At 34.6% G+C, this 12,230-nt stretch overlaps 1 protein-coding gene across 1 annotated transcript in view; it reads right to left on the bottom strand.

Annotated features, from left to right (window-relative positions):
- INPP5A (inositol polyphosphate-5-phosphatase A) overlaps positions 1-12,230 on the bottom strand; it is an 878,314-nt gene that overhangs the window by 549,299 nt on the left and 316,785 nt on the right. The gene's annotated exons all lie outside the window — the stretch shown is intronic.

Genomic DNA, 12,230 nt, shown 5'->3' with positions numbered 1-12,230 from the left:
CTTCCCCGATTTTCTGTATATCTTTACTTTCTCTTTCTTACTCACTCTCTTTTTTGTTTTTATTTCTCTGTTTTTCTCTTTTCTTTCCTTTTTTCTCTCTTATCTTCTTTATATCTTTATTTAATTTTGTTTTTCTAATGTTTCTTTCTATTTCTTTTTTCTCTTTCTCCTTTCTTGCTTTACTTTATGTTTCCTTCTCTCTCTCTCTCTTTCTTTTATCTTCTTTACATCTTTATTTATTACTTTTTTCTAACTTTTCCTCTTTTTCTTTTTACTTTCTTTGTTCCCTTTCTTTCTCTCTTTATTCTTTCTTTCATGTAATTGGCAAGAGTCAATGAGCTAGTGACGTATGGGATATACAATCCTACCAGGAGGGGCAAAGTTTCCCAAACCTCAAAATGCCTATAAATACACCCCTCACCACACCCACAAGTCAGTTTTACAAACTTTGCCTCCTATGGAGGTGGTGAAGTAAGTTTGTGCTAAGATTTCTACGTTGATATGCGCTTCTCAGCATTTGGAAGCCCAGTTCCTCTCAGAGTACAGTGAATGTCAGAGGGATGTGAAGGAAGTATCACCTATTGAATGCAATGGTTTTCCTCACAGGAGATCTATTTCATTGGTTCTCTGTTATCGGTCGCAGAGATTCATCTCCTACCTCCCTTTTCAGATCGACGATATACTCTCATATTCCATTACCTCTACTGATAACCGTTTCAGTACTGGTTTGGCTATCTGCTATATGTGGATGGGTGTCTTTTGGTAAGTATGTTTTCATTACTTAAGACACTCTCAGCTATGGTTTGGCACTTTATGTATTTATATAAAGTTCTAAATATATGTATTGTACTTATATTTGCCATGATTCCGGTTTTCAGTATATTTCCTTTTTGCAGATTGTCAGTTTCATATCTGGGAAATTCATTTTTTAGAATAAAATTTATTTCTTACCTGGGATATAGTCTTTTTTCAATTGACTGTCATTTTAAATTCACGGGCAGAATTAGGCTCGCGGGGGTGCAAAATGCTAAAGTGTTTTGTGTCATTTTTGTCACGAGATTGTTTGGCGCGAAGTTACGTTCGATGACGCAAATTCGTCATTTCTGGCATCTTAGTCGACGCCAAGTCCTTTCACAAGGTTGCGTCTTCAGTGACGCAAGTGTGTCATTTCCGCATGTTGTTTTTTTCTGTTTGTGTTGTGCATCATACTTGGCGCCAAATATTTCATTATTTAAAATCCCATTCCTATATGCCTCTTGCCTTTTTTCTCTATCAGAGGGCTAGGCTATTTGCATTTTTTCCCATTCCTGAAACTGCCATATAAGGAAATTGATCATATTGCTTTATATGTTGTTTTTTCTCTTACATTTGCAAGATGTCTCAATCTGATCCTGTCTCAGAAATCACTGATGGAATCATAATGCCTGATAACAGTTCTACCAAAGCTAAGTGCATTTGTTGTAAACTTGTAGAGATTTTTTCTCCAGCTGTGGTTTGTAATAGTTGTCATGATAAGCTTTTACATGCAGAGAATGTATTTATCAGTAATAGTGCTTTGCCTGTTGTTGTTCCTTCAACATCTAATGCACAAGATATACCTGTGAATTTAAAAGATTGTATTGCTGATTTTCAGAAGGCTTTGTCTGCCATCCCACCTTCTAATAAACGTAAAAGGTCTTTTAAAACTTCTCATAAAGTTGATGAAATTTCAAATGACCGACAACATACTGAATTATCCTCCTCTGATGAGGATCTATCTGATTCAGAAGATCCTTCCTCAGATATTGACACTGATAAATCTACTTATTTAATTAAAATAGAGTACATTAGTTCTTTGTTAAAAGAAGTGTTGATTACATTGCATATTGAGGAAACTAGTCCTCTTGATATTAAAAATAGTAAACGTTTAAATTCTGTTTATAAATCTCCTGTGGTTACTCCAGAAGTTTTTCCAGTTCCTGATGCTATTTCTGATATGATTTCTAAGGAATGGAATAGGCCTGGTACATCTTTTATTCCCTCTTCAAGGTTTAAAAAATTGTATTCTTTGCCAGCAGTTACATTGGAGTTTTGGGAAAAGATCCCCAAAGTTGATGGGGCTATCTCTATTCTTGCTAAACGTACTACTTTTCCTATGGAAGATAGTACTTCTTTTAAAGATCCTTTAGATAGGAAACTTGAATCTTATCTAAGAAAAGCCTATTTATATTCTGGTAATCTTCTCAGGCCTGCAATTTCTTTGGCTGATGTTGCAGCTGCATCAACTTTTTGGTTGGAAAATTTAGCGCAACAAGAATTGGATTCTGATTTATCTAGCTTTGTTCGCTTGCTTCAACATGCTAATCATTCTACTTGTGATGCCATTTTTGATATCATCAAATTTGATGTTAAATCTATGTCTTTAGCTATTTTAGCTAGATGAGCTTTGTGGCTTAATCTTGGAATGCTGACATGACTTCTAAGACTAGATTGCTATCTCTTTCTTTCCAAGGTAATAAGTTATTTGGTTCTTAGTTGGATTCGATTATTTCAACTGTCACTGGGGGTAAGGGAGTTTTTTTGCATCAGGATAAAAGACCTAAGGGTAAATCTTTTTTTTTCTTTTTTTTTTCCTTTCAGATTTGGCCTCTGTTGAAGAGAGAACCGTTCATTTGTTTTCAGACAGACAATATCACAACTGTGGCATATGTCAATCATCAGGGTGGGACTCACAGTCCCCAAGCTATGAAGGAAGTATCTTGGATACTTGCTTGGGCGGAATCCAGCTCCTGTCTAATTTCTGCGGTTCATATAGCAGGTATAGCAGGTATAGACTATTAGGAGGCAGATTATCTCAGCCGTCAGACTTTACATCCGGGGGAGCGGTCCCTCCATCCAGATTTGTTTTCTCATGTTGTTCAGATGTGGGGTCTTCCAGAAATAGATCTGATGGCTTCTCATCTAAACAAGAAACTTCCCAGGTACCTGTCCATGTCCAGGGATCCTCAGGCGGAAGCAGTGGATGCATTGACACTTCCTTGGTGTTATCAACCTGCTTATATTTTCCCGCCTCTAGTTCTTCTTCCAAGAGTGATCTCCAAAATCATCATGGAGCAATTGTTTGTGTTGCTGGTGGCTCCAGCATAGCCTCACAGGTTTTGGTATGCGGATCTTGTTCGGCTGTCCAGTTGCCAACCTTTGCCACTTCCATTAAGGCCGGATCTTCTGTCTCAAGGTCCGTTTTTCCATCAGGATCTCAAATCATTAAATTTGAAGGTATGGAAATTGAATGCCTAGTGTTATCTGACTCAGTGATTAATACTATGTTACAGGCTCGTAAATCTGTTTCTAGAAAGATTTATTATCGAGTTTGGAAGACTTATATTTCATGGTGTTCTCATAAATTCTCTTGGCATTCTTTCAGAATTCCGAGAATTTTACAGTTTCTTCAGGATGGTTTGGATAAGGGTTTGTCTGCAAGTTCCTTGAAGGGACAAATCTCTGCTCTTTCTGTTTTATTTCACAGAACGATTGCTAAGCTTCCTGATATTCACTGTTTTGTACAGGCTTTGGTTCGTATCAAGCCTGTCATTAAATCAAACTCTCCTCCTTGGAGTCTTAATTTGGTTTTGAAGGCTTTACAGGCTCCTCCTTTCAAGCCTATGCATTCTTTGGACATTAAACTACTTTCTTGGAAAGTGTTGTTCCTTTTGGACATCTCTTCTGCTAGAAGAGTTTCTGAATTATCTGCTCTTTCTTGTGAATCTCTTTTTCTGTTTTTTTCATCAGGATAAGGCGGTTTTGCAGACTTCATTTAAATTCTTATCTAAGGTTGTGAATTCTAACAACATTAATAGAGAAATTGTCCCTTCCTTGTGTCCTAATCCTAAGAATTCTTTGGAAAGATCCTTACATTCTTTGGATGTGGTAAGAGCTTTGAAATATTATGTTGAAGCTACTAAAGATTTCAGGAAGTCTTCTAGTCTATTTGTTATCTTTTCTGGTTCTAGGAAAGGTCAGAAGGCTTCTGCCATTTCCTTGGCTTCGTGGTTGAAACTTTTGATTCATCAAGCTTATTTGGAATCGGGTCAAGCCCCGCCTCAGAGAATTACAGCTCATTCTACTAGATCAGTCTCCACTTCATGGGCTTTTAAGAATGAAGTTTCAGTTGATCAGATTTGCAAAGCAGCAACTTGGTCTTCTTTGCATACATTTACTAAATTCTACCATTTTGATGTATTTGCTTCTTCGGAAGCAGTTTTTGGTAGAAAAGTTCTTCAGGCAGCTGTTTCAGTTTGATTCCTCTGCTTATGTTTTAAGTTTTTCTTTTCATTTATGAGGATTGTGGATAATTTTTTTCAGCGAAATTTGGCTGTTTTTATTTTTATCCCTCCCTCTCTAGTGACTCTTGCGTGGAGTTCCACATCTTGGGTATTGCTGTCCCATACGTCACTAGCTCATGGACTCTTGCCAATTACATGAAAGAAAACATAATTTATGTAAGAACTTACCTGATAAATTAATTTCTTTCATATTGGCAAGAGTCCATGAGGCCCACCCTTTTTATGGTGGTTATGATTTTTTTGTATAAAGCACAATTATTTCCAAATTCCTTTGTTGATGCTTTTTACTCCTTTCTTTATCACCCCACTACTTGGCTATTCGTTAAACTGAATTGTGGGTGTGGTGAGGGGTGTATTTATAGGCATTTTGAGGTTTGGGAAACTTTGGTAAGTTCTTACATAAATTATAGTGTACCGGAAGCACTCTGGCTTCTCTCTTTCTTTTTTGCTTTCTCTCTTTTTTAATTAAAATCCACCCTTTACTATTTACTCTCTTATATTTGTCAAGTTCGGAACTAATATATGCTAAAATTATATACTAATATCATCTTGATTCTTTCTGCAAAGAATTTATTTGTCAATACCAGCTTAAAAGTATTTGTATGTTTAAAAATAAAATAAAAAAAAGTGACAAGATGTAAGTGTAAGGCTATTATATAACCATTAGAAAATAGAAAAAAGTACAAGGCACAGGTATTTTAATAGTGGGCAATAAGTCCCATATGGACAGGTGCTAGAGTAATTTTGCTAGAGTAATATATAAATAATTAAATTACAAAAAAGAGAAAATATAGTACTCGGATACAGCACTCTTGCCTAAAAACCATGTAAATCAGCAAAAAATGGCTACATATAAAACACAGCCAAACACCTGACTGCATAAAACTCTGAGCTGATACAACGGGTAATAAGGGCTGGTAACTTAAGCCTGCAAGTACCTGAATTGCACACAATTGAGACATCACAATCGCTGAGGATAAAGATCCCCTCCCTCAGGTCCTCTCTCAGGTCAGTATTCAGTTGATTCAAATTCAAAATGTTCAGGGAACCAATGAGAATTGCCTATAATTGTTTCACCAGCTGGCTTGACAAGCCCTGACAAAGCCAGATGGTGAAACGACCATAGGCAATTATCATTGGTTCCCTAAACATTATGAATTTTAATCAACTAAATACTGACCTGAGATAACCTGAAGCAGGGGATCTTTATCCTCAGAGACTGTGATGTCTCAATTGTGTGCAATTCAGGTACTTGCAGGCTTAAGTTACCAGCCCTTATTACCCGTTGTATCAGCTCAGGGTTTATAATGCAGTCAAGTGTTAGTGTACCGGAAGCACTCTGGCTTCTCGGCTGTGTTGTCTGGTGATTATTTATGGTTAGCAATACGGCGTAAGTAGAAGAGCTCTACCTGTCAGCGGAATCCCTTTGCTTACGGCTGCAGAGCGTGGTTTAATATCTTGGCCGGGGTATACCTGGCAAACTAAGGTTTGTAGCACAATATTTCCCACAACTCTCTCTCCACAGATACATCAGTTGGAGAAGGCTGGACTTTCAATTTGATTTACTGGATTACAGTTCTTCAGCGTTTTTGTGGATTTGTGAAATCTGCCCAATTCACTGTGATACAGCAACACTTTTGCTTTGAAAGGCCTGGCTGATGAGACTCAGTATCTGAATATTCAGTGTGGTAACTATTATGGAAGGACATAGGGTTGCCACCTCAGCCATGTTTTCCTGGACACTTATGAGTTACACATGCTGCAGGGTGTGCAGGGAGGAACATGTATTGTGTTTCTGGACAGCTCTATTTATATTCCTCCCTGCACACCCTGCAGCATGTGTAACTTATAAGTGTTCTGTATTTTAAGGGACAGGTGGCAACCCTAGAAGGACAGTTCACCTTCTGATAATATGTTCACATTTGTTTGTAATTATATACTGAATGTCTTATATCAGTACTAGCATATAGGGCTTTTTTCCTTTTATTTTTAGTGCTGCAATAAAATTTGATAATCGATATCCACTGTTTTGTGTTGATCTTTATCAGTGTGGATGGCTATGTATAATATGTAGCTATATTTTGCTGATTGACATAGTTTTTAGGCAAGAGTGCTTTATCTGAGTACTATATTTTGTCTTCTTTGTAATTTAATTATTATAAAACCGTTCCCAATTTTCCAATTCTAAAAAAGAATAAAAATTAAATTTCTACTGAAAAAAAGAAGAAACTTAAGCATTATCTATAATCCCATAAGAGTAATGAAAAAGGCGCATGGTCAAATCTGAAAGAATATAAGTTTCAAACATATATTTTTACATAACCGCAACATGTCTATTTTTAGTTATTGCGGTGTCCTTCTGTATCATTTTGCCGTCTTGGAAAATATACATATTTTCAGCAATTATAACAGACATTATGTGTGTTTTTATAACCACCTGTGGCTATTTTTATGTGGTATTCCCATAAGACAACAGTGCAAAGGGAAAGTCATTTGCTGAGAGCACATCCATTTGATATAAATAGATCTCATTCTTGACCAATGCGCCTCACACAACTATGGAGTAGAAGACAACTGCACAAGCAAAATAGTACTAAACCTATTTTCATTTAAATTTTAATCAGCAGTTAGTGAGGGTCTTGAATTCACATAATATTCACCCAAACAATCCTTTGTTTGCATAGACAAATCATTTTAAAGTGAAATCTTTTGCCCAATAAATGTCTTTTTTAAATGCTTTACTCATGGAACCCTATTCCCATGCAACTGTCCTGTGAAAATCCACTGTCTTCCTACTTTAATACAGTGTATATTTTTTATTACACTAGGGAAGAAAGAGAAACCAAAAGTCTTCACTATTTAGTGTTTGTTCATATAGAACTGTATATGTCATGTTATGTATAAAAGCTTAAATTCATATACTGCATAGAATACAAGCTTAAATTCATATACTGCATAGAATACAAGCTTAAATTCATATACTGCATAGAATACAAGCTTAAATTCATATACTGCATAGAATACAAGCTTAAATTCATATACTGCATAGAATACAAGCTTAAATTCATATACTGCATAGAATACAAGCTTAAATTCATATACTGCATAGAATACAAGCTTAAATTCATATACTGCATAGAATACAAGCTTAAATTCATATACTGCATAGAATACAAGCTTAAATTCATATACTGCATAGAATACAAGCTTAAATTCATATACTGCATAGAATAGAAGCTTACATTCATATACTGCATAGAATAAAAGCTTAAATTCATATACTGCATAGAATAGAAGCTTACATTCATATACTGCATAGAATACAAGCTTAAATTCATATACTGCATAGAATACAAGCTTAAATTCATATACTGCATAGAATAGAAGCTTACATTCATATACTGCATAGAATAAAAGCTTAAATTCATATACTGCATAGAATAGAAGCTTACATTCATATACTGCATAGAATAAAAGCTTAAATTCATATACTGCATATAATAAAAGCTTAAATTCATATACTGCATATAATAAAAGCTTAAATTCATATACTGCATAGAATAAAAGCTTAAATTCATATACTGCATAGAATAAAAACTTAAATTCATATACTGCATAGAATAAAAGCTTAAATTCATATACTGCATAGAATAAAAGCTTAAATTCATATACTGCATATAATAAAAGCTTAAATTCATATACTGCATAGAATACAAGCTTAAATTCATATACTGCATATAATAAAAGCTTAAATTCATATACTGCATATAATAAAAGCTTAAATTCATATACTGCATAGAATACAAGCTTACATTCATATACTGCATAGAATAAAAGCTTAAATTCATATACTGCATAGAATAAAAGCTTACATTCATATACTGCATAGAATACAAGCTTAAATTCATATACTGCATAGAATAAAAGCTTAAATTCATATACTGCATAGAATAAAAGCTTAAATTCATATACTGCATAGAATAAAAGCTTAAATTCATATAATGCATAGAATACAAGCTTACATTCATATACTGCATAGAATAAAACTTAAATTCATATACTGCATAGAATAAAAGCTTAAATTCATATACTGCATAGAATAAAAGCTTACATTCATATACTGCATAGAATAAAAGCTTACATTCATATACTGCATAGAATAAAAGCTTACATTCATATACTGCATAGAATACAAGCTTACATTCATATACTGCATAGAATACAAGCTTACATTCATATACTGCATAGAATACAAGCTTAAATTCATATACTGCATAGAATAAAATCTTAAATTCATATACTGCATAGAACTGTGCATGTCATGTTATGTATAAAAGCTTAAATGCATATACTGCAGGGAAGGCTATTTAAATGGACATAAAACTGCTCCTTTAGTAAAAACGTATATGTTAACCCCTTAATGACAACAGTACATTTCCATTTAAGGCTATTTTTACATTTCTGCGGTGTTTGTGTTTAGCTGTAATTTTCCTCTTACTCATTTACTTTACCCACACATATTATATACTGTTTTTCTCGTCATTAAATGGACTTTCTAAAAGATACCATTATTTTCATCATATCTTATAATTTACTATAAAAAAATTATAAAATATGAGGGGGAAAAAAACAAAAAACACTTTTTTTTAACTTTCAGCCCCAAAATCTTTTACACATCTGCAACCACCAAAAAACACCCATGCTAAATAGTTTCTAAATTTTGTCCTGAGTTTAGAAATACCCAATGTTTTCATGTTCTTTGTTTTTTTTTGCAAGTTATAGGGCCATAAATACAAGTAACACTTTGCTATTTCCAAACCACTTTTTTTCAAAATTAGCGCTAGTTACATTGGGACACTGATATCTTTCAGGAATCCCTGAATATCCCTTGACAAGTATATATATATATATTTTTTAGAAGACATCCCAAAGTATTGATCTAGGCCCATTTTGGTATATTTCATGCCACCATTTCACCGCCAAATGCGATCAAATACAAAAAATCATTCACTTTTTCACAATTTGTTTCACAAACTTTTGGTTTCTCACTGAAATTATTTACAAACAGCTTGTGCAATTATGGCATAAATGGTTGTAAATGCTTCTCTGGGATCCCCTTTGTTCAGAAATAGCAGACATATATAGCTTTGGTGTTGCTTTTTGGTAATTAGAAGGCCGCTAAATGCCCCTGCGCACCAAACGTGTATTATGCCCAGCAGTGAAGGGGTTAATTAGGGAGCATGTAGGGAGCTTTTAGGGTAATTTTAGCTTTAGTGTAGTAAACAACCCAAAGTATTGATTTAGGCCCATTTTGGTATATTTCATGCCACCATTTCACCGCCCAATACGTTCAAATAAAAAAAAACATTACATTTTTCACAATTTTAGGTTTCTTACTGAAATCATTTACAAACAGCTTGTGCAATTATGGCACAAATGGTTGTATATGCTTCTCTGGGATCCCCTTTGTTCAGAAATAGCAGACATATATGGCTTTGGGGTTGCTTTTTGGTAATTAGAAGGCTGCTAAATACCGCTGTGCACCACACGTGTATTATGCCCAGCAGTGCAGGGGTTAATTAGGGAACTTGTAGGGTTCATTTTAGCTTTAGTGTAGTGTAGTAGACAACCCAAAGTATTGATCTAGGCCCATTTTGGTATATTTCATGCCACCATTTTACCGCCAAATGCGATCATTCAGACCTCTGTAACACTTTCTGTCTTTTTAGCCTGAGTTTTAAGATATAATCTGTAAATTCCATCAAATTGTTCAGTATTGCTTCAGACTTGAAAAAGGAAGACACTCTTCCAAAAGCTTGTCATCTTATAAATGTATAGTTAGTCCAATAAAAAAGTATCATTGCTCAATGCAATACTCTTGTTAATTTGATATATACATATATGTGTGTATATGTATATATATATATATATATATATATATATATATATATGTGTGTGTATATATATATATATATATATATATATATGTGTGTGTGTATGTATGTGTGTGTATGTATGTGTGTGTATGTATGTGTGTGTATGTATGTGTGTGTATGTGTGTGTGTATGTGTGTGTGTATGTATGTGTGTGTGTGTGTGTGTGTGTGTGTGTGTGTGTGTGTGTGTGTGTGTGTGTGTATCAGAGTATACCAATTAAATAAATATGCATGCAACTCTAAAGTTTAAAAAAAACGAATGCAGTAATTTACTGTTGCTTTCAATATCCCGTTAAAAGTGCCTTTTGTCACTTTAAATGTTGGGAGCTGTAATTAAACAGACAGGGTGAGGTAAAAATGTGAGCCCTGATGTACTTTGTCAAAATGCTCTTTAATTCACAAGCTGGACTTTTTTTGCAGTGATATATGCACCTTGCAGCAAACTGGTATTGCTGTATAAATGGCACTGGAGAGCTACAATTCCTAGGGTGCCAAGACTGCTGATTGGAGGAAACACACACATGACATTGCCCTGTTGTCAATTAGGTTCTTATTGTCTTAGAAAACACTTAAAGGGAGAGTATACACTCATTTTCATAAAACTGCATGTAATAGACACTACTATAAAGAATAAGATGCACAGATACTGATATAAAAATCCAGTATAAAACAGTTTAAAAACTTACTTAGAAGCTGTCAGTTTGGCTCTGTTGAAAAGGTAGTTGGAAAGCCCACTGCAAGTGGCAAATAAGACACTCCCCCCCCTCCCCCTTCTTTTGCATATGAAAAGACCCTTCACACAAACAGGAGCAAGCTGGAGAAGGTAGCTGACAGTATTCACATAAAACTTTGGGGCTTGGTTAGGAGTCTGAAAATCAGAGCAATGTTATTTAAAAATAAGCAAAACTATACATTTATTTAAAAAAAAAACCTTTATGGGCTATATAAATAACATAATTTATGTAAGAACTTACCTGATAAATTCATTTCTTTCATATTAGCAAGAGTCCATGAGCTAGTGACGTATGGGATATACATTCCTACCAGGAGGGGCAAAGTTTCCCAAACCTTAAAATGCCTATAAATACACCCCTCACCACACCCACAATTCAGTTTAACGAATAGCCAAGAAGTGGGGTGATAAGAAAGGAGCGAAAGCATCAAAAAAATAAGGAATTGGAATAATTGTGCTTTATACAAAAAAATCATAACCACCACAAAAAAGGGTGGGCCTCATGAACTCTTGCTAATATGAAAGAAATGAATTTATCAGGTAAGTTCTTACATAAATTATGTTTTCTTTCATGTAATTAGCAAGAGTCCATGAGCTAGTGACGTATGGGATAATAAATACCCAAGATGTGGAACTTCCACGCAAGAGTCACTAGAGAGGGAGGGATAAAAATAAAGACAGCCAATTCCGCTGAGAAATGAATCCACTACCCAAATCAAAAAAGTTTCAAGTTTTCTAATGAAAAAAATATGAAATTATAAGCAGAAGAATCAAACTGAGACAGCTGCCTGAAGTACCGGTCTACCAAAACTGCTTCTAAAGAAGAGAAAACATCAAAATGGTAGAACATAGTAAAAGTATGCAAAGAAGACCAAGTCATTGCTTTGCAAATCTGATCAACAGAAGCTTCATTCTTAAAAAGCCCAGGAAGTAGAAACTTACCTAGTAGAATGAGCCGTAATCCTCCGAGGCGGGAATCCACCCGACTCCAAATAAGCATGATGAATCAAAAGTTTAAGCAAGATGCCAAATAAATGGCAGAAGCTTTTTGACCTTCCTAAAACCTGAATAGATAAAAAATAGACTAGAAGTCTATCTGAAATCTGGATAGCTTCAACATAGAAAGTAAGAATCTCACCAAAGAAGTCTTAGGAAAAGAATAATTCCTCCCTAATGTTTGTTAGAATTTACAACTTTAGGTAAGAATTGAAATGAGGACAGCAAAAACCACCTTTTCCTG

Source organism: Bombina bombina, chromosome 9 (genome assembly GCF_027579735.1).
Source record: "Bombina bombina isolate aBomBom1 chromosome 9, aBomBom1.pri, whole genome shotgun sequence".
In the NCBI taxonomy this organism is placed as follows: Eukaryota; Metazoa; Chordata; class Amphibia; order Anura; family Bombinatoridae; genus Bombina; species Bombina bombina.
This window is presented reverse-complemented; position numbering and strand designations above follow the sequence as displayed.